The sequence below is a fragment of the Carcharhinus amblyrhynchos genome, unplaced genomic scaffold (assembly GCF_965287045.1).
Source record: "Carcharhinus amblyrhynchos unplaced genomic scaffold, sCarAmb.v2.hapA scaffold_42, whole genome shotgun sequence".
Lineage (NCBI taxonomy): Eukaryota > Metazoa > Chordata > Chondrichthyes > Carcharhiniformes > Carcharhinidae > Carcharhinus > Carcharhinus amblyrhynchos.
Window position 1 is genome coordinate 110,889 of NW_027649783.1, and position 18,738 is coordinate 129,626.

The following is an 18,738-nucleotide window of genomic DNA, read 5'->3' on the forward strand; positions in this document are numbered from 1 at the left end:
CTCAAATAAAATTCACATCAATATTATCATCATCCATGTGTGTCTGACGTAAAATCTCGTTTAAAATTGCTGTCCGTGGAAACTTCGTTCATTTTTTAAAAATAACGTCCTCAAAACTAATCAATGAATTCTCAGTCAGAAACAGTGGTAAAGGGGAAACTGAACCTGTCCAGACAAGCCAAGTTCAGTTTACAGACTGTGTTATGGACACATCTCGTGTCTGATGAAATCAGCAACAAAGTTAGTTCCGTAATTATAACGAATGAAAATAACGACTCTTTAAACCAAGCGAGTGTTGGTGATATCGCGGTGGGCAGAACTGCCTTTCAAGCAGCTGGCACGGGTTCAATTCCCGGCGTCGCAATGGGAATTTGTTTAGAAATTTATCCTCATGTGTCTCGAAACAAATGGACATAAAGTTCAAACGCAACATTTGATGGGAATGAAATAAAAATAAATGTTTTATATTTTTCCCTAAATTTCGGAATCTATTTGCTTTTAATGAACATTTTTTTCGAAACATAGAAACAAGTCTCTGAAGTAATAAATGAGTTCTCATTCAGAGAGAAAGGTACAAAATAAAAGATGAACAAAATCAGCTCACATACTGCTCTCTGCATCATTGCTGTGTCTCATAAAGTTAGTGGAAATGTTACTGAGCTCCGGCTCATAAGCAGCTGCGATGGCCGAGTGGTTAAGGCGTTGGACTCGCAGCGATTCTGATATAAAATGTTTAAAAGTTGCAATTTGTTTCGTGGAGCAACCGCGTAAAAAAAAACTTCCGGTGTCCCTCTTTTCAAGAAGTGGAGTTGTTCTGCGGGCCGGGATGTACTCAGCTGGCGAACTGGGCCGAGTGTGCTGGAAATTCCATGAGAAAGATCATGACATGAAAAGAGAGAGAAATAAAGCAGCATCAGGGCAACAAGGACAAAACGGCGTCTCATATCAGAGGAAGATTCTTATGTAATTACTCACAGAACAGAAAGATCATATTTCACCAGAATACAGTGAATGAATGAGAACTTCAAAATGCTGCTTAGATGGTATGAAATTGTGTTCATTGAAACACATTGCTAAAGCTGCTCATTACTGGGCGTAAGACATCCCTGGTTATAACAGCTTGAGAAAGGAGGTTTCAGGTGGGAAAACAGGGAGGGATAATCGTTTTGGAAAACTAGGAATGGAGGTTTATATGTAATCATAAGAAATCAGTGAAAATTTCCTGTTTAGAATCGTGTTAACAATCTTGTTGCTACATTTCATTTCTTCCTGAAATCACACACAATTTTTGGCTTCAACTACTTCCTGTGGCAGTGAATTCCAGACATTTTGGAGGACGTTTAGTTCTGGAGTTCCCCATCATCGGGAACATTCTTTCTGAATCTACTTTGTCTAATCCTGTCAGAATTTTATCAGTTTCCATGGGATCCCCTCTCACTCTTCTAAACTCCAATGGACACATTTCTCGTCGAGTGGCCGTTCTAGGGGATTCTATAATTAGGGGATTGATAACATCCTTTGTATCGAGAGTCCCACACAGTATGTTGCCTGTTCAGTGCCATGGTGAGGGACATCTCTGATTGGCTTGAAAGGATATTGAAGTAGGAGTGGGGGCGGGATCCAGTTGTTGTGATCCATATTGTGATAAACAACCTTATCTCTGTGAAATGGATTCTAAACATGAAATGTTCACTGATTTCTCATGATTATTTAGAGTCCTTTTTGAGTAACGGTGGAAGACCGTGTAAAAGGACCTGTTTGGGGTTCATCAGCAACGAGGAAATATATTAAAGAACAGGCCCTCAGGAGTTACAATCTCTGGATTATTACCCGAGCCACATACAAATTGGCACTGGGGTGATTGACATAATGTAAAGTTCACTAGACTGAAGTCTGGAGCTGGGAGTGAAGTTACGAGGAGTGATTAGAAAAATGAGGGCCTTTTTCTCTGGGGTTTAATTACATTTTTCAGGATGTGATGGTGGGGGTAAAGAGAGCCGAATGATTTCTGCTGGTGGAGGCTGGGGGAACCCTGGGACCTGGTTTCGGGGGAGGATGGGTAGAGAGAAAAAGGGACAGAGTTTAACTCCCAGGAGAGAAGCTGAGTAACACTTGAGGCCACTCCAAGTTTTGGAATCTTGTCCTCACCCAAAAGGGAATTAGTGAATTGTTAACCCGGGATCGATATCTTCTTGTTAACAGTGGTTATCAAGGGTGACGGGGTAAAGGGGCGAAGGTGGAGATTGGAAACAAAGCCGCCTTCACCTTCCCGAATAACAGAGCAGGCTCGAGGGACTGAATGGACTCGTCCTAGTCCCAACCCCTGTGAGCAGATATCCCAGAGCATTTTAGTGAGTGCAGAAGGTTACAGAGATAGGGAGGGTTGTAGTGGCTGGTGGTGGTAGGAGAGGGAAAATAGTTGTAATTGCTGGAGGAGGTTACAGGGAGAGGGAGGGGTGTAGGAGCTGGAGGTAATTATAGAGATAAGTAGGGTTGTAGTGAGTGGAAGGCTTTACAGAGATAGGGAGGTCCGTAGATGCTGGAGGAGGCTACTGACCTATATCTGGGTGGACAGGTTTCAATCTCAAACTTTGCCAAAGGTGGAAAACTTGAAAATATTCTGAACTTTAATAAGAAGGATATTGATAATCTTCAAGAAGATGTAGACAGGCTGGTGGAATGGACAGACACGTGACAGGTACAACTTAATTAACGTAAGGAAGTGTGAAGTGAGACATTTTGGTCCGAAGATCAAGGAGAGACGATATAAAATAATGCGTACACCTTTACCCTTCCTAATCCCCATTGCACCTTTACGACGCTGAGATGCCACAGTCTCTTCACCCATCTCAGAACTCATGAATATCCAACCTGAAGTCTGCATTTCACCGTCTACTTGTACAGTGATCATTAAACATTTGGCACTCCAACTTTCCTTGGCATCTTCTGAAACGATTCCCTGCTCCGTCTGACAACTCAGTCAATGTCGTATCTTCACTTAGTGCCCTGCCCAAGGTAGGATTATCCTGCCCGGTCCCCATAGTGTTTCACCTTGCTCAGTTGTATTGCCCAGATTGCATACTGTTCCAGATTTTCGATTCTCCATTAATAATAAATGCATAACTCGACTTTACGTAGCAGAGTGGCGCAGCGGAAGCGTACTGGGCCCATAACCCAGAGGTCGATGGATCGAAACCATTCTCTGCTATTTCGCTTTTAGCAACAGCAAAAAGATTTCCACAACGGCTGCTTCAAAATGATTTGACATTTCCGTCCAGGATGCAGTAACTTTCTTCCTCTTCTCGTTACTAATTAGCATTTGAATGAGTAACAGATCGCTGAAATGTCATTTACTCACAGACAGACACAAGCTGTAAATGTTGCAAAGATACACAAGTCTAAGTTTTGCCCTTGGAGCATAACTATAAGGTTCATGGTGGGAGATATAGGAGGGATGTCCGAGGTAGATTCTTCACTCAGAGAGTGGTTGCGGTGTGGAATACACTGCTGCTGTGATAGTGGAGTCGGACACTTTAGGAACTTTCAAGCGGTTATTGATAGGCACATGGAGCACTCCAGAATGATAGGGAGTGGGATAGCTTGATCTTGGGTTTGAACATAACTCGGCACAACATTGAGGGCCGAAGGACCTGTACTGTTCTGTGTTCTATGTTCAAGAATTATCCCTTGAATAAACACTGCCACCTTTCAATGTTTAGCGGGTGAGTTTCATGAAGAGCTGAGTGTGATTCCCGCCTTTCTGCTTCTGTACAAATTTAGTCAAAGGAAAATTATCCAAATATATCTTCAATTCTCCTTGTCTTTCACAAAGAACTGGGCGTGTGTTGGATACAGTTTCAACAGTAGCTTTAAAAAGATAGAAAATGGATTTACAAATTTAAAATCCAAGGGTGACATCAATGCCTGAAGTGGTTTTCAGGCTGTGGCGACTAGAATAACAATGCACATTCTCAATTTGAATTGTTCAAAATCATAGAATGGAGCATCCATTGTGGATGAAAGGAAACTTTAAACTGTGCCGCTGTGCTGTGCTTCAGGAGCTGGTTTTACACAAATCTCCGTTAATGAGATGCTGTCTCACCTGCTGAGCATTTCCAGCATTTTTTGTTTTTTTTTGTCAGATTTCCAGCTTCCAGCTTTGCGTTGTGTTCTGTGCAGGTGTTTAACTGGAACAGGGAACAGGTTCTGATCAGCCCCGTGACAGATAGAGTAGAATGTATCTCCCAACTATCAGGCCTGCGAGATGAAACTTCAAGCTGTACAGGGGAGTGAGGAAGAGAGAGAGGGAGCATCGTTCTGTGAGGGACAGATTTCCTGTATAGAGGAGGAACAGGTCTATATTTCCACAACTGTTTTAACAGACATCAGATGTCCCAAGGTGAATTGCGATCAATGAAGTCCTTCTTAACAGTCCTTAACCTTTTAACTCTGAGATTATTGAATTTATCAATAGTTTCCACATCGTCAAAAATCCATCTAAGGACAAGTAAAGTAAAATTTCAGCCTGTGTCTCTGTGTCGCGTTGGTCTTCCAAATGATGGTAATTCAGTCACTTAAAGGTTCTGAGTTTGAGTCCCACCACAATCGGATTATGGATCAGGTTAGTAACAAACCAGTTGCTGCTTCATTGATGTGATTCACCTTCGGCACCGACATTTCCTGCTCTGCCATCTCTCCATGCTGTTTCTGTTAACCCGGCTCCCAGGGAAACCACTGACTCGAGAATAAATCACAAACCTTTCTTAAAGTTTGACACAACGTTCGCTGGTTGGGTGAGAAATTGTAACATCTTTTTCAATTAGATATTTCATTTCTTTTGGAAGATAAATAAGATTAAGGAACGCAGACACGCAACAACAACTTATAAATAACTACAATCAATGAATAAATACCAGTGTCCTACAACCTGGCAGTGTCTCCTTTTTCACAAATACCACCAGATCTGGAACGTATTTCCAGCATTCCGCTGAACGCACCCACAGCAGCAACAGGCTCTGTGGCTTAGTTGGTTAAAGCGCCTCCCTAGTAAGTAGGAGATCCTGGGTTCAAATCCCAGCGGAGTCTTGACTCTTTTTCAATGTTATTCTGATGTTTCTGCTGCGCTTGTTCTTCTGGGTCCCAATGGGCGTGGGTTTGGAAGGTGCTGCCAAAGAAGCTTCATTAAGTTGCTGCAGTGCATCGTGTGGATGGTGCACATTGTGTGTCGGTAGTGGAGGGAGTGAGTTTTTATACATGGGAAGCTAATGAAGCGGGATGCTCTGTCCTGGATGGTGCCAAATTTCTGTCGTTCTGTTCAAGTTGAATTCACCCAGACAAATGATCTCAGGAAACAAGGTGATTCGATTTCCTCCCACATTCCAAAGATGAACAGGTTGAATGGATTTGGCCATGTTAGATTGTCCCTTCGTCCCCAAGGTATTTGTATCAGTAGATGCGCGGAGTGGGTGTGTGGCACTGCGGGGATAGATCCTATGTGCAATTCTCTGTCGGAGGGTCGGTGGACGGTCGGTACAGGCTCGAAGGGCAGAATGGTCTCCTTCAGCACTGTCGGGATTGTGTGTTTCTCAGGCCATTTGACTGTGTTCGGAATTCCCTGAGAAAATAATGGAAATCTGTGTTGGTAGAACATTGAGTATATTTAGATGATTTTTTTTACTGCAAGATGATGAAAATACCTGGATCATCTCAACAAATAGTCGAGATATTTGTGGGGAGCCTCGAAATTTTAACAACGTTGGAGATTATCCACTGTGAAGGGAAAGGCAAAACTGACAAGCAAAATGGATTTTGTGACTGGCACAATTGCAAATATCATTGGGAAAAAAGAACCAAGGCTCCGCTGGGATTTGAACCCAGGATCTCCTGCTTACTAGGCAGGCGTTTTAACCAACTAAGCCACAGAGCCTGGCACTGCTGTCGGTAGGATCAGCGGAATGCTGGAAATATGTTCCAGATCTGGTGGTATTTGTGAAAAAGGAGATACTGCCAGAATTGGAAGGTACCTGTGAACTATCCGACTAAATATTGAACGGTTTAACGTGAGCTGGGTCCACTTACTGTTTTCAGACACACATTTGGTGTAAAATTAGAGATGTGATTCACACACACAGTTTTCTGCTCTGAAGGCAGCTGTGCTCCTTCTGTCGCACGAAGTGATTTAAAAAAGAAAATACTTTATTCATACGGGGTATGTGTGTCACTGGCCCGGGAAGCATTTATTGTCCAAATTAATTGTCTTTGAGTAATTGGCGATGAATTCATTCTGGAGACACTGCAGTCCATGTGGTGTATGTACACATAGGCTGCTGTTAGGGAGGGAGTTCCGGGATTGTGAGCCAGCCATGGGAACGGTGATATGTTTCCAAGTCAGGATGATGTGTGTCTCGGAGTGGAAATTACAGGTGGTCATTGTCCCTCTGCATCTGCTGCCCTTGTGCTGAGAGATTTCCTGGGTTTGGATGGTGCCTCGCGAAGGAAAAACAAGTGCCTGAAGTGGGATTTGAGCCCAGGCCCCGAAAAAAGATTGCGACCTGAACACAGCATCTTAAACAGATGGGTTATCCTGACTACATCCACCAAGGTTCAAAATCTGTGCACAAATCGAATTGAATTCCATCTTTGTAGCATTTACATTTCAAACTCGATACGTTTTTTTCCCCCAACTTTTGAACCCCAGCCAGAGGCCTGTATCTGAGTCCCATCCTTCCCCAAGCCGCCGGGGGGTGAGGAGCTTCTCATTGCTGCATTGCTCTGTTTGCTCAACTCAACAAAGACCCAATTCCCGCCCTACCTGTTCCTTACAGGAAGGTGTTGAGAGTGTCAGATCTGAGCAATGTGAAGTATCCAATTGGAGAGTTACATCCTGGCGACAGGAATATCTCTCCACAGCTGCTTCCGGAGCTGCTGAATATTTCCAGCATTTCCTCTTTCTGATTTTGTTTCTTCATTACAGGAGTTCATTTACTGACAACCCAAAACTTGTCTCTCGGGCCCAGCTCCCAGACACAGCTTTTCTGTGATCTTCAAACGGACAAGTTCACTCTTCACTTTCCTACACATATGCTTTAAAATCGGCTGGTCTCACACTCAGCACCCTGCGGCATCGCCTTCAAACCTCACCCCACCCTTCCACCGCCCACCAGGGTCTCAGAGGTGCAAGTACTTCTTAGGAATTGACAAAGGCAAGGGGATTACTGTGTTTGTGAGGGCATATTACAAAATGTTGAGAGGAATAGATAGGGTGGACTCTCAGAGGCTATTTCCCCGGTTTGAAATGGTCGCTACGAGAGGACACAGATTTAAGGTGCGGGGAGGGAGGTTCAGAAGTGATGTTAGGGGTAAGTTTTTCACTCAGAGGGTGGTGAGTGAATGGAATCGGCTGCCGTCAGTGGTGGTGGAGGCGAACTCGCTGGGGTCTTTTAAAAGACTTCTGGATGAGTATATGGGGTTTAATGAGATTGAGGGTTATAGATAGGTCTGTAGGTTGGTAGGTGATGTGGTCGGCGCAACTTGTGGGCCGAAGGGCCTGTTTGTGCTGTAGTGTTCTATGTTCTATGTTCTATATAAAAGGTTAATCCACACTCACAAAGAGACTGTGAGAATCTCTCTCCCTCTCTATTTGATCAACAGAAGATACAGATTGTCTGCAGTCAGTCATTATCCAACAATATTCCCCCTTCCTATACAGTTACTGAGTGGGGGTGGAGGGATAGACACCGATAGAGTGAGTGAGGGCGGTGATAATTTATGAGATAATATATCAGTTACAGAAATCCTTGTAAATTCCGGCTTTATCCAGAAAGATTCTCTTGGAGAAACAGAAGCTGCAGTCTCAGCTCTCACTGATATTATAGTAGAAACATATTGTTAATCCCACACTCAGGAACAGTGCTGCATTTGGACAGGAGATATGGGGAAAAGGAATAGAAACTGAATGGTCCAGTTCTGAGCAGTGTGCAGGCTCAGAGGGAGCTGAGGGTCAGAGAGATCTTTAAAGGAGAGAGGCGATTTTAAGAGAGTTGTCAGTAAGGCGGATTGGATGCTTGGCTTCAGAACCGGAGATACTGAGTATAAAAACTGGAAAGTTCTGCTCAATCTTTATAAAGCTCTGATTATCTGCGGCTGTTTTAGGATTGTACCCAGACCCAGTAATCACACTTTAGAAAGTGTGGGAGAGTCCTGACGAAGGTGAAGATGAGATTTACTGCTTTGGATCGGTCGATGATGGATTTTAGCTCAAAGGTTTGACTGGATAATTCGGATTTTATCTCTGTGCAGCTAACGGGATTGAGTGGTGATGTAAGAGACGTGTAAAATAAAATAACATATTGAACCAAGGTACACAGGGGGAGGTTGCTGCATTAGCTGCTGGCAGAAGGATTCAGGGACAGGCATTGAAGATTGAAGACAGGATGTGTAGGAGGCAGAGGACCCCACAGTGCGGAATGAGGCCGCACCGACCATTCTGCACCAACTCTCCGACAGAGAATCCCTCTCTGTAACCCCACCTAATTCCCCTACTAATCCCCCTGACAATAAGGGGGAATTTAGCCTGGCCAATCCGCCGAATCTGCACTTCGTTAGAGGTGGGAGGAAACCGGAACACCCGAAGTAAACACACACACACACGGGGGGACCGTGCAAACTCCACACAGACAGGCAGCCAAGAATGTTGGAAATGATCTTCAGTTTTCTGCCGGTTACAAACACTGGGGATTCCCCTTCAGTTTGTGGCATCTGGGAATCAGTAAAACATCCAAAAATAGAACTGAGAATAAATATAACCTCGGTAGGTATTCACATGGTACTGACATTCGGACGGTGTACTCACGTGTCGACCGCGTGGCCTAATGGATAAGGCGTCTGACTTCGGATAGTGAAGGTATCAGAAGATTGCAGGTTCGAGTCCTGTCGCGGTCGTTTTATGCAGAAATCTGGTTGAAGTTCCCAAAAAAACGAAATGTCCTTCTTCAGTTGAAAGCTCTGCGTTTTCTTGCAAACATTGCAGGGCTCTTTCTCAGAATGTATTTCCTTGTTGTTTTGTTCATTCAATTTTCTAATCTCATTATTTTATCCTCCGCCCCAGAAATCAATCTTATCTTTGAGATCTTAATAAATTGTTGATGCTCCCGAATGGAGCAACAGGCTTTGATACAATCTATTCAATAGAATTCTGTCCAAACTGCGCTCTGGGCTTTCCTGGTGCCTGATAAAATCAGCAACTGAGGAAGCTCCGTAATTAAAACTAACACAAATATCAAGGCCATGTGCAGCGTGAGCGATGGTGGTATAGTGGTGAGCATAGCTGCCTTCCAAGCAGTTGACCCGGGTTCGATTCCCAGCCATCGCATAGATAATTAATTTAGAATCTTATCCGCGGCCTCTTGGACTTTAAACGGAGTGAACAAACACAGGGTGAACACAATATTCGACAGTAATAGAGGTTTTTTTCCCCATTTTCTCTTCCGACGTAATTAGATTTCAATGGAAAAATATTTAATAAAAAAAAACAAGTCTCCGACCTAATAAATGAATTCAGAGACAGAGATACAAAATATAAGTTGAGGAACAAATTTCAGCTCACACTCTGTGCTCTGCACAATCCTGGTTCCTGATGAAGTTAATATCTGCACATTACTGAGGTGGTTACATTATTCTGGTAAATAAGCAGCTGCGATGGCTGAGTGGTTGAGGCGCTGGATTTGAAATCCAATGGGGTTTCCCCACGCAGATTCCAACACTGCTCATAGCGCTTATGGTTGGGAATGTTTGCTTCAGGCAGCCATCCTAGGGAGTTTTTGCTATGAAGTATTTGGATCTCCATCATGCATTCAGCTGCATGGTTCTGGGCCAGGTGCAGGCAGCTGAGTTTGGAAAGGACACCTGGGTATCCTCGGGTTGGTATGGACAAGATGGGCCGAACGGCTTCCTTCGGTGCTGTCACTTTGGTTCTTTCGATGGTTCCATGAGCAAAATCATAACGTGTTCCATGAGCAAAAACAAATCAATGAATTCTCAGTTAGAAAGAATAGTAAAAAGGTGGCCTTAAACTGTCCAGAAAAACGAGACAAGCCAAGTTCAGTTTGCAAACAGTCCCATGGACAGACCTGGTGTCTGATGAAATCAGCAACGGAGGTAGTTCCGTAATTATAACTGATTCCACGGATATTAGAGGGAGGTTTTTCACACAGAGGGTAGTGGGGATATGGAATGCTCTGCCAAGTAAGGTAGTGGAGGCAGGCACGCTGGAGTTGTTTAAGAGTAACTGAGACAGGCACAGCAGTGGGTTGGAAATGGGAGGGTGTAGGAGATTGTTTTAAATAAGGTTCATTAGCATTGGGACGTCCCTGGTAATGTAAAAGGATATGGTCTGAAAATAATGTTTTTTCTCTTTTCATTCACAGGTTTAAGTCGGTCCGCCTTGTGTCCAACGAGGGGCATACACGCGATGGGTTGTACTTGAGCTGATCTTGAATGTTCGAGATTGGCCCAGTGCTTCATGTCGTTAGTGTGTGCTTAAACTGGACCAGATACTGGGCAAGACGACAGCTCAGTGACTATCACTGATTGCTGTGCAGACACATGGATTTGGGCCGGTGTCTGCGGGAGTTGGCGCATTCTCCCCGTGCTTGCGTGGGTTTTCTCCGGGTGCTCCGGTTTCCTCCCACACCCGAAAATGTGCTGTTAGGCTGATTGGAAGTAATAAATTGTCCCTAAATTAGTTTCCCTCAATGTGGATGGTTATAAAAACAATAGATAGGGGTCATGGGTGGAGGGGGGGAACTGGTAGTATTAAAATGGCGGCGCGGGCTCGTTGGGCCGAAGGGCCTGTTTCCGGGGCTGTTTTTGTTCTTTGTTCTTAAAATAAGGGCTGCTTAAGCGTAGTGAGCGATGGTTGTATAGTGGTGAGCATAGCTGCCTTCCAAGCAGCTAACTCCGCGTTTGATTCCCGGCCATCGCAGTAGCAATTTGCTGCGAACTTTATCCACTTCCTCCTGTGTTTTCAACCGAGTGGACAAAACCAGGGCGAGCGTAACATTTTATGATAATGAAATACAATAGAGATTTCTCTTTTTCTTTTTATTCGGAACTAATTTGTTTGTAATGAAAAATTACTGAGATACAAAAACAAGTCTCTGACCTAGTCAGTGAGTTCTCCGTCAGAGACAAAGATACAAAAGTAGAGGAACAAATTTCAGCTCACACACTGAGCTTTGTACAATAACGGTGCCTGATGAAGTTAGTATGAACGCTACTGAGGTGATTATTAGGCAGCAATGTCATGGAGCTGCGATGGCCGAGTGGTTAAGGTGTTGGATTAGGAAATCCCATGGGGTTTCCCCGCGCCGGTTCGAGTCCTGCTCGTAGCGATTATCACTGAAAGTGTTTGCTTCCGGCAGCCCCAGGGCCGGAGCACGTTTTGGTGCCAAGTATGTGGATCACCATCATGCTTTCAGCTCCATGGCTCCGGGCCGAGTGCAGGAAGGTGAGCTTGAAGAGGACACCTGGGTGCCCTCGGGCTGGCATGGACAAGATAAGCCGAATGATTCAGTGTTGTTCCATGAGGGACATCATAATGTGAGCAGATTGAAAAACAACAGCATCAGGAGCGCAAGGACAAAACAAGGTCTCATTTCAGAGAAAGATTCTTATGGAATGACACACAGAACATAAGAAATAAATTTCATCAGAATGCACTGAATGATCATTTCAAAATGCTGCTTGGATGATATGACATCGTGTTCATTCAAACACATTGCTGCAAGCTGGTCATTATTGGGCGTTAGGAACTCCTGGTTATAGCAGATTGGGAATGGAAGGAGCAGCTTCACATCTGCACATTGACAGGTCAAACTGTGTCTCAGATTGACAGCTCCCAGGACAGGTTTTCCTCTCCTCTCGCTCTGTGCTGTGGATTCTCGGGGATTAGTTGGAGTTTCCCAGCTCAGTAACTGTGAAAGCCTCTGAGGCCGGCGATGCTCACAGTGTCTGTTCCCCAGATTCAGGGGGCTGCAGCCAATCAGAGCTGTGCCTGGGTTAACCCAGAGCTGGTTGAAATGGTGATATTGTTCACCAGCTGAATTCTATTTGATCAGATGTAGATACAGATTGTGTGCACTCAGTCACTAAACAACAAGATCCCGCCTTCATATAGAGTTGATGAGAGGGGATGGAGGGATAGAGTGAGTTAGAGCAGTGAGACACAGATCTGTTCTATTACTATGCCCCTTTCTGTTCCAAACTTGTTCCCTGTTGTGTAAAAGAGATTCTCCGTGAGGATTTTTTTTTGTCTGTAAATTGTTGCATGTTGTGTTAAGATGTTCCCTCTTCTGGTGTAATACTCCGGTTGCATACAAAATCCATTTAGTACAGATCGAGGTTTTATATATAGAACATAGAACACTGCAGCACAAACAGGCCCTTCGGCCCACAAGTTGCGCAAATCACATCTACATCTACCAAGCCATAGAACTTTCTGTAACTTCCAAACACATTAGATCCCGTATACTCATCCAGAAGTCATTTAAAAGACCCCAGCGAGTTCGCCTCTACCACCGCCGCCGGCAGCCGATTCCACTCACTCTCCACCCTCTGAGTGAAAAACTTTCCCCCTGCATCTCCTCTGTATTTGCTTCCCAGCACCTTAAACCTGTGTCCGCTCGTAGCGACCATTTCAGCCCTGGGAAATAGCCCACGAGAATCCACCCTATCTATTCCTCTCAGCATTTTATAAACGTCTATCAGGTCGCCTCTCAACCTTCGTCTCTCCAGGGAGAAGAGACCTTGCTCCCTCAACCGAACTTCATAAGGCATGCCTCCCAATCCAGGCAACATCCTTGTAAATCTCCTCTGCACCCTCTCTATAGCTTCCACATCCTTTCTGTAGTGAGGCGACCAGAACTGCGCACAGTACTCCAAGTGGGGTCTGACAAGGGTCTTATAAAGTTGCAGCATTACCTCCCGAGTCCTAAACTCAATCCCTCGATTGATGAAGGCCAGTGCACCATACGCCTTCTTGACCACATCCTCCACCTGCCAGGCCGATTTAAGAGTCCTGTGGACCCGGACCCCAAGATCCTTCTGCTCTTCAACTCAGCCAAGACTCCTACCCTTGATATTGTACTCCTGCATCCCATTGGTCTTGCCAAAATGGACCACTACATATTTATCCGTGTTGAAGTCCATCTGCCACTTCTCCGCCCAGTCCTGCACCCTATCTATGTCCCGCTGCAACTTCTGACATCCCTCCAGACTGTCCACAACACCACTAACCTTCGCATCGTCGGCGAACTTACTAACCCATCCCTTCACTTCCTCATCCAGGTCATTTATGAAAATGACAAACAGCAAGGGTCCTAGAACAGTTTTTGGGGGAAAGGGGAAGCCAAATAACAGTTTATGTACTCCAGGTAAAAGTCACAACTGCTTCATAGCTACCGTGTAGTTGTTCTATCGTCACTGTGAACAGGAGTAGCAGAGAACGCTTTCGATCCATCGATCTCTGGGTTATAGGCCCAGCACGCTTCTGCTGCACCAGTCTGCTACAGCGAAGGCTCGACTTGCTCCCAATGAATGTAGTCAGGTAGATTTTCACTCCTGTATCGTTTAATCGGAACACCAGTGTGAGGAGGTATCACTGCATCACACCGAGATTACAATAGACAGAGAAAAACACACAGTAGCAGCGTGAGAGATTGCTTGGACACATGGAACGATTTAAGCCATTTGACTGTGTTCGGAATTCCCTGAGAAAATAATGGAAATCTGTGTTTGATGAAATTACAGCATTGAGTTTATTACAAATGTTTTTTCTTTAACTGCAAGATGATGAAAATACCTGGATCATCTCAACAAGTAGTCGAGATATTTGTGGGGAGTCTCGAAATGTTTCCATCATTGGAGATTATCCACTGTGAAGGGAAAGGCAAAACTGGATCTTGCGACGGGCACAATTGCAAACACCAGTGGAAAAGAACCAAGGCTCCGCTGGGAATTGAACCCAGGATCTCCTGCTTACTAGGCAGGCGCTTTAACCAACTAAGCCACAGAGCCTGTCACTGCTGTGGGTGGCCTCAGCGAAACGCTGGAAATACGTTCCAGATCTGGTGGTATTTGTGAAAAAGGAGATACTGCCAGAATTGGAAGGTACCTGTGAACTATCCGACTAAATATTGAACGGTTTAACGTGAGCTGGGTCCACTTACTGTTTTCAGACACACATTTGGTGTAAAAATAGAGATGTGATTCACACACACAGTTTTCTGCTCTGAAGGCAGCTGTGTTCCTTCTGTCGGACGAAGTGATTTAAAAAAGAAAATACTTTATTCATACGGGGTATGTGTGTTATTGGCCCGGGAAGCATTTATTGTCCAAATTAATTGTCTTTGGGTAATTGGCGATGAATTCATTCTGGAGACACTGCAGTCCATGTGATGTATGTACACATAGGCTGCTGTTAGGGAGGGAGTTCCGGGATTGTGAGCCCGCCATGGGAACGGTGATATGTTTCCAAGTCCGGATGATGTGTGTCTCGGAGTGGAACTTACAGGTGGTCATTGTTCCTCTGCATCTGCTGCCCTTGTGCTGAGAGATTCCTTGGGTTTGGATGGTTCCTCGCGAAGGAGAAAAAAAATCAGCATCAGAATTGGGATTTGAACTGAGGGCTCGAGAGAAGACTGTGACCGAAACAGAGCACCTTCGACAGATCAGTGATCCTGACTACTTGACCCAAAGTGCAAAATCTGTGCAGAAATCGAATTGAATTCCATTTTTGTGGCATTTACATTTCAAACTCGATGCGTTTTTCCCCATTTTTGAACCCCAGCCAGAGGCCTGTATCTGAGTCCCATCCTTCCCCAAGCCGCCGGGGGGGTGAGGAGCTTCTCATTGCTGCATTGCTCTGTTTGCTCAAATCAACAAAGACCCAATTCCCGCCCTACCTGTTCCTTACAGGAAGGTGTTGAGAGTGTCAGATCTGAGCAATGTGAAGTATCCAATTGGAGAGTTACATCCTGGCCACAGGAATATCTCTCCACAGCTGCTTTCGGAGCTGCTGAATATTTCCAGCATTTCCTCTTTCTGATTTTGTGTCTTCATTACAGGAGTTCATTTACTGACAACCCAAAACTTGTCTCTCGGGCCCAGCTCCAGACACAGCTTTTCTGTGATCTTCAAACGGACAAGTTCACTCTTCACTTTCCTACACACATGCTTTAAAATCGGCTGGTCTCACACTCAGCACCCTGCGGCATCGCCTTCAAACCTCACCCCACCCTTCAACCGCCCACCAGGGTCTCAGAGGTACAAGTACTTCTTAGGAATTGACAAAGGCAAGGGGATTACTGTGTTTGTGAGGGCATATAAAAGGTTAATCCACACTCACAAAGAGACTGTGAGAATCTCTCTCTCCCTCTATCTCTCTCTCTCTCTCTCTCTCTCACACACACACACACACACACACACACACACACACACACACACACACACACACACACACACACACACACACACACACACACACACACACACCACCGCCACGGCAAATTGTGAAATGTCTCATCAATAAAAAAAGATATCTGGAATTAAAAGTCTAATGACCATGAATCGAGTGTCTTAAAATAACACAGCTCGTTCACTAATATCCTTTAAGGAATGATTTTTTCCCTGGTCTGGATCTAAGTGTGACCCCCGACACACAGCAACTTTGGTGACTCTAAGCTGCCCCCTGACGTGACCTGTCATCCGCTCAGTTCAAGGGCAATTTAGGATGGACAATAATTGCGGGCCCAGCCAGCGACACCCACATCTCAGGAATGAATGAAGAAATTAATCGGAGATTTCAAATGAGGGGATATAGAAAGTCAGTTGCATTTCCAAAGATTGTCAGATACAGGATGAATTTTGAAACTATGTTTTAGTTCCGGAAGTTGACTTGTACAGGCACAGTTTAACTGATAGAATCAGAAAGATCCCAATAATTATTGAACGGCAGATAATGCAAAACACAGTCTGAATACAGACAGATGCACCCGAGAAAGAATTCCTGTGGGTCGCTGGCCCGGAAAGCATTTGTTGCCCAAAATTAATTATTTTCGAGATATTTTTTCAGGGAATTCATTCCTGAGCCACTGCGGTCCATGTGGTGTCTGTACTGATACATTGCTTTTCGGGTTGGAGTTCCCGGATTGTCAGCCAGCCGCAGAAACGGTGATATATTTCAGAGACAGGATGGGATGTGTCTCGGAATGGAACTTGCCGGAGGTCGCTGTTCCTGAGCCCCTGCAACCATTGTAATTCCGGGGGAAATATTTCGCGGGTGTGGATTGTGTCTGGAACAGGGAGGGTAAAAATGTCAGCAGTGGGACTAGAACCCACGCCTCCAGAGATGATTGCGACTTAAGCACAGCGCCTTAAACCACTCGGCCATCCTGACGACCTGAGGCAGGTTATGAATCCGCACAAGTCGATTTGAATTCCATCTTCATTGTCATTCCAATAAAAACTCGATGTGCTTTTTCCCCCATTTTTGAACCCAACCTGGAGTCCTGTCTCTCAGTCCCATCCTCCCCCAAGCCGCCGGGGGGTGAGGAGCTTCTCATTGCTGCATTGCTCTGTTTGCTCAAATCAACAAAGACCCAATTCCCGCCCTTCCTGTTCCTTACAGGGAGGTGTTGAGAGTGTCAGATCTGAGCAACGTGAAGTATCCAGTTGGAGAGTTACATCCTGGCCACAGGAATATCTCTCCACAGCTGCTTTCGGAGCTGCTGAATATTTGCAGGATTTCCTGTTTCTGATTTTGTTCCTTCATTACAGGAGTTCATTTACTGACAACCCAAAACTTGTCTCCAGTGCGCAGCTCCAGACACAGCTTTTCTGTGATCTTCTCACAAACAAGTTCACTCTTCAGTTTCCGACACGCATTCTTTAAAATCGACTGTTTCACACTCAGCATCCTGAGGCATTGACTTCAAACATCACCCACCCATTACTGCGCACCCCCCCCCCCACCCACTCCCAGGGTCACAGGGGTACAAGTATTTTTTTCAATTAGAGTTCGGAGGAGCAAGGGGCTCACTATGCTTGTGAGGGAATAGAAGGGATTAATCCACAATCACAAACAGACCGAAAATGACTTCATCTCTCTCTTACACACACACTCACATGCATCCTCACACATCCATCACACGGCAGATGCTGAAATTCGGGATCAATAAAAATGCCTGGAATTAATGATCTTGAGTCGATTGTCGGAGAAAAAAGAAACAGCTGATTAACTGATTTATTTTGCGGACGGAATTCTTACCCAGTCTGGTCTGGATGTTATTCCGGATCAACAGCAATGTGTTTGATTCTGAGCTGCCCTCAAAGTCCGGGTCTCTGGGGACTCTTGTTCGAGTCCCAACACGGCAGCTGGTGGGGTTTGAATTCAATACAAAATATGTGGAATGAAGATCCTATTTATGCTTTCATCCATTGTCAATTACCGGCATAACCATCTGGTTCACCAAAGCCCTTTGTGCAACGAAATTTGACGTCCTTTCCGGTTTGGCCTCCGTGTGACTCCAGAGCAACAGCAATGTGGTTGACTCTCAACTGCACTCGGGCCACTATGATTGGGCAATAAATGCTGGCCAGCCAGTGACGCCCATAAATGAATACAAAAAATTTATAATTGCGGATTAACCTGCACACTTTAGTTTTGGAATAATAATCGAATTCAAGTGAACCTGCCGTGACCCCTCTCTGAGGCAGCATTTCCTTTATGCTGCTGTTGCTTCTTTTGGCGATTACCTCCAATACAAGGGTCATGGGTGGAGAGGAGACTCATAATGTTAAAATGGCGGTGCGGGCTCGTTGGGTCGAAGGACATGTTTCCCGTGCTGTGTTGTTCTTTGTAATATCTGCCCTCTGCTTCTCGATCCTACCAACAATGAGAACAAACTTCTACCAATCATCTGACCAGACCATGAGGATTTGCATATTTTTGTCAAATCTCCTCAGAACCTTCTCTTCTCCAAGTCGATCAGTCGCAGTGTGTCAAACCATTCTCAATAAATAAAATTCTTCATCAATTGAACCATTCTGGTGAAACATTTCTGCCACCTTCTGAAATCTTTTATAATATTCTTATAAATTGCTGTGCAGAAAATGGAACCAATATCCATTTGAAACCGAACCCAATTTAAATGCAGGCTTAACATAGCTTCTGTTCTTTTGTACTCAGTACCCCATTGACAAAAAAAAAACACACAGGGCACTGTCTGATTTATTATGATCACTCTCCTCACCATCCTGCGTACAGTTCTGGTCACCCTATTAGAGAAAGGATATTATTAAACTAGAAAGAGTGCAGAAAAGATTGACTAGAATGCTACCAAGACTTGATGGTTTGATTCACAAGAAGAGACTGGATAGGCTAGGACTTTTGTCTCTGGGGTTGGGGGTGATCTTCCTGAGGTCTACAAAATAATAACGGTCATTGATCAGCGAGATAGTCCATATTTTCTCGAAATTGTAGGGGAGTCTAAAACTGGAGGGCATACGTTTAAGCTGAGAGGGGAGAGATACAAAAGGGTGCAGAGGGACATTTTCATTTTCTGCGGATGGTGATTGTCTGGAACAAGCTGCCAGAGGTAGTAGTAGAAGTGAGTATGACTTTATTTTTTCAAAGCGTTTGGACAGTTACGTGAGAAAGATGGCTGTCGAGGGATATGGGCC

The 18,738-nt window shown here is 44.7% G+C and overlaps 8 non-coding genes across 8 annotated transcripts; 5 read left to right on the plus strand and 3 right to left on the minus strand.

Moving 5' to 3' along the window:
• The first annotated feature begins 3,136 nt into the window (after positions 1-3,136).
• trnam-cau (transfer RNA methionine (anticodon CAU)) lies at positions 3,137-3,208 on the plus strand. The gene has a single exon. It is a non-coding gene; the product is annotated as a tRNA-Met (tRNA).
• Positions 3,209-5,011: 1,803 nt separating this feature from the next.
• trnat-agu (transfer RNA threonine (anticodon AGU)) lies at positions 5,012-5,085 on the plus strand. Its single transcript has one exon. It is a non-coding gene; the product is annotated as a tRNA-Thr (tRNA).
• A 767-nt stretch (positions 5,086-5,852) lies between these two features.
• trnat-agu (transfer RNA threonine (anticodon AGU)) lies at positions 5,853-5,926 on the minus strand. Its single transcript has one exon. It is a non-coding gene; the product is annotated as a tRNA-Thr (tRNA).
• Positions 5,927-8,856: 2,930 nt separating this feature from the next.
• Positions 8,857-8,940, plus strand: trnar-ucg (transfer RNA arginine (anticodon UCG)). Its single transcript is given in 2 exon segments — positions 8,857-8,893; positions 8,905-8,940. It is a non-coding gene; the product is annotated as a tRNA-Arg (tRNA).
• Positions 8,941-9,298: 358 nt separating this feature from the next.
• Positions 9,299-9,370, plus strand: trnag-ucc (transfer RNA glycine (anticodon UCC)). Its single transcript has one exon. It is a non-coding gene; the product is annotated as a tRNA-Gly (tRNA).
• Positions 9,371-11,307: 1,937 nt separating this feature from the next.
• trnap-agg (transfer RNA proline (anticodon AGG)) lies at positions 11,308-11,390 on the plus strand. Its single transcript has one exon. It is a non-coding gene; the product is annotated as a tRNA-Pro (tRNA).
• Positions 11,391-13,999: 2,609 nt separating this feature from the next.
• trnat-agu (transfer RNA threonine (anticodon AGU)) lies at positions 14,000-14,073 on the minus strand. Its single transcript has one exon. It is a non-coding gene; the product is annotated as a tRNA-Thr (tRNA).
• Positions 14,074-16,370: 2,297 nt separating this feature from the next.
• trnal-uaa (transfer RNA leucine (anticodon UAA)) lies at positions 16,371-16,453 on the minus strand. Its single transcript has one exon. It is a non-coding gene; the product is annotated as a tRNA-Leu (tRNA).
• Between the last annotated feature and the right edge of the window lie 2,285 nt (positions 16,454-18,738).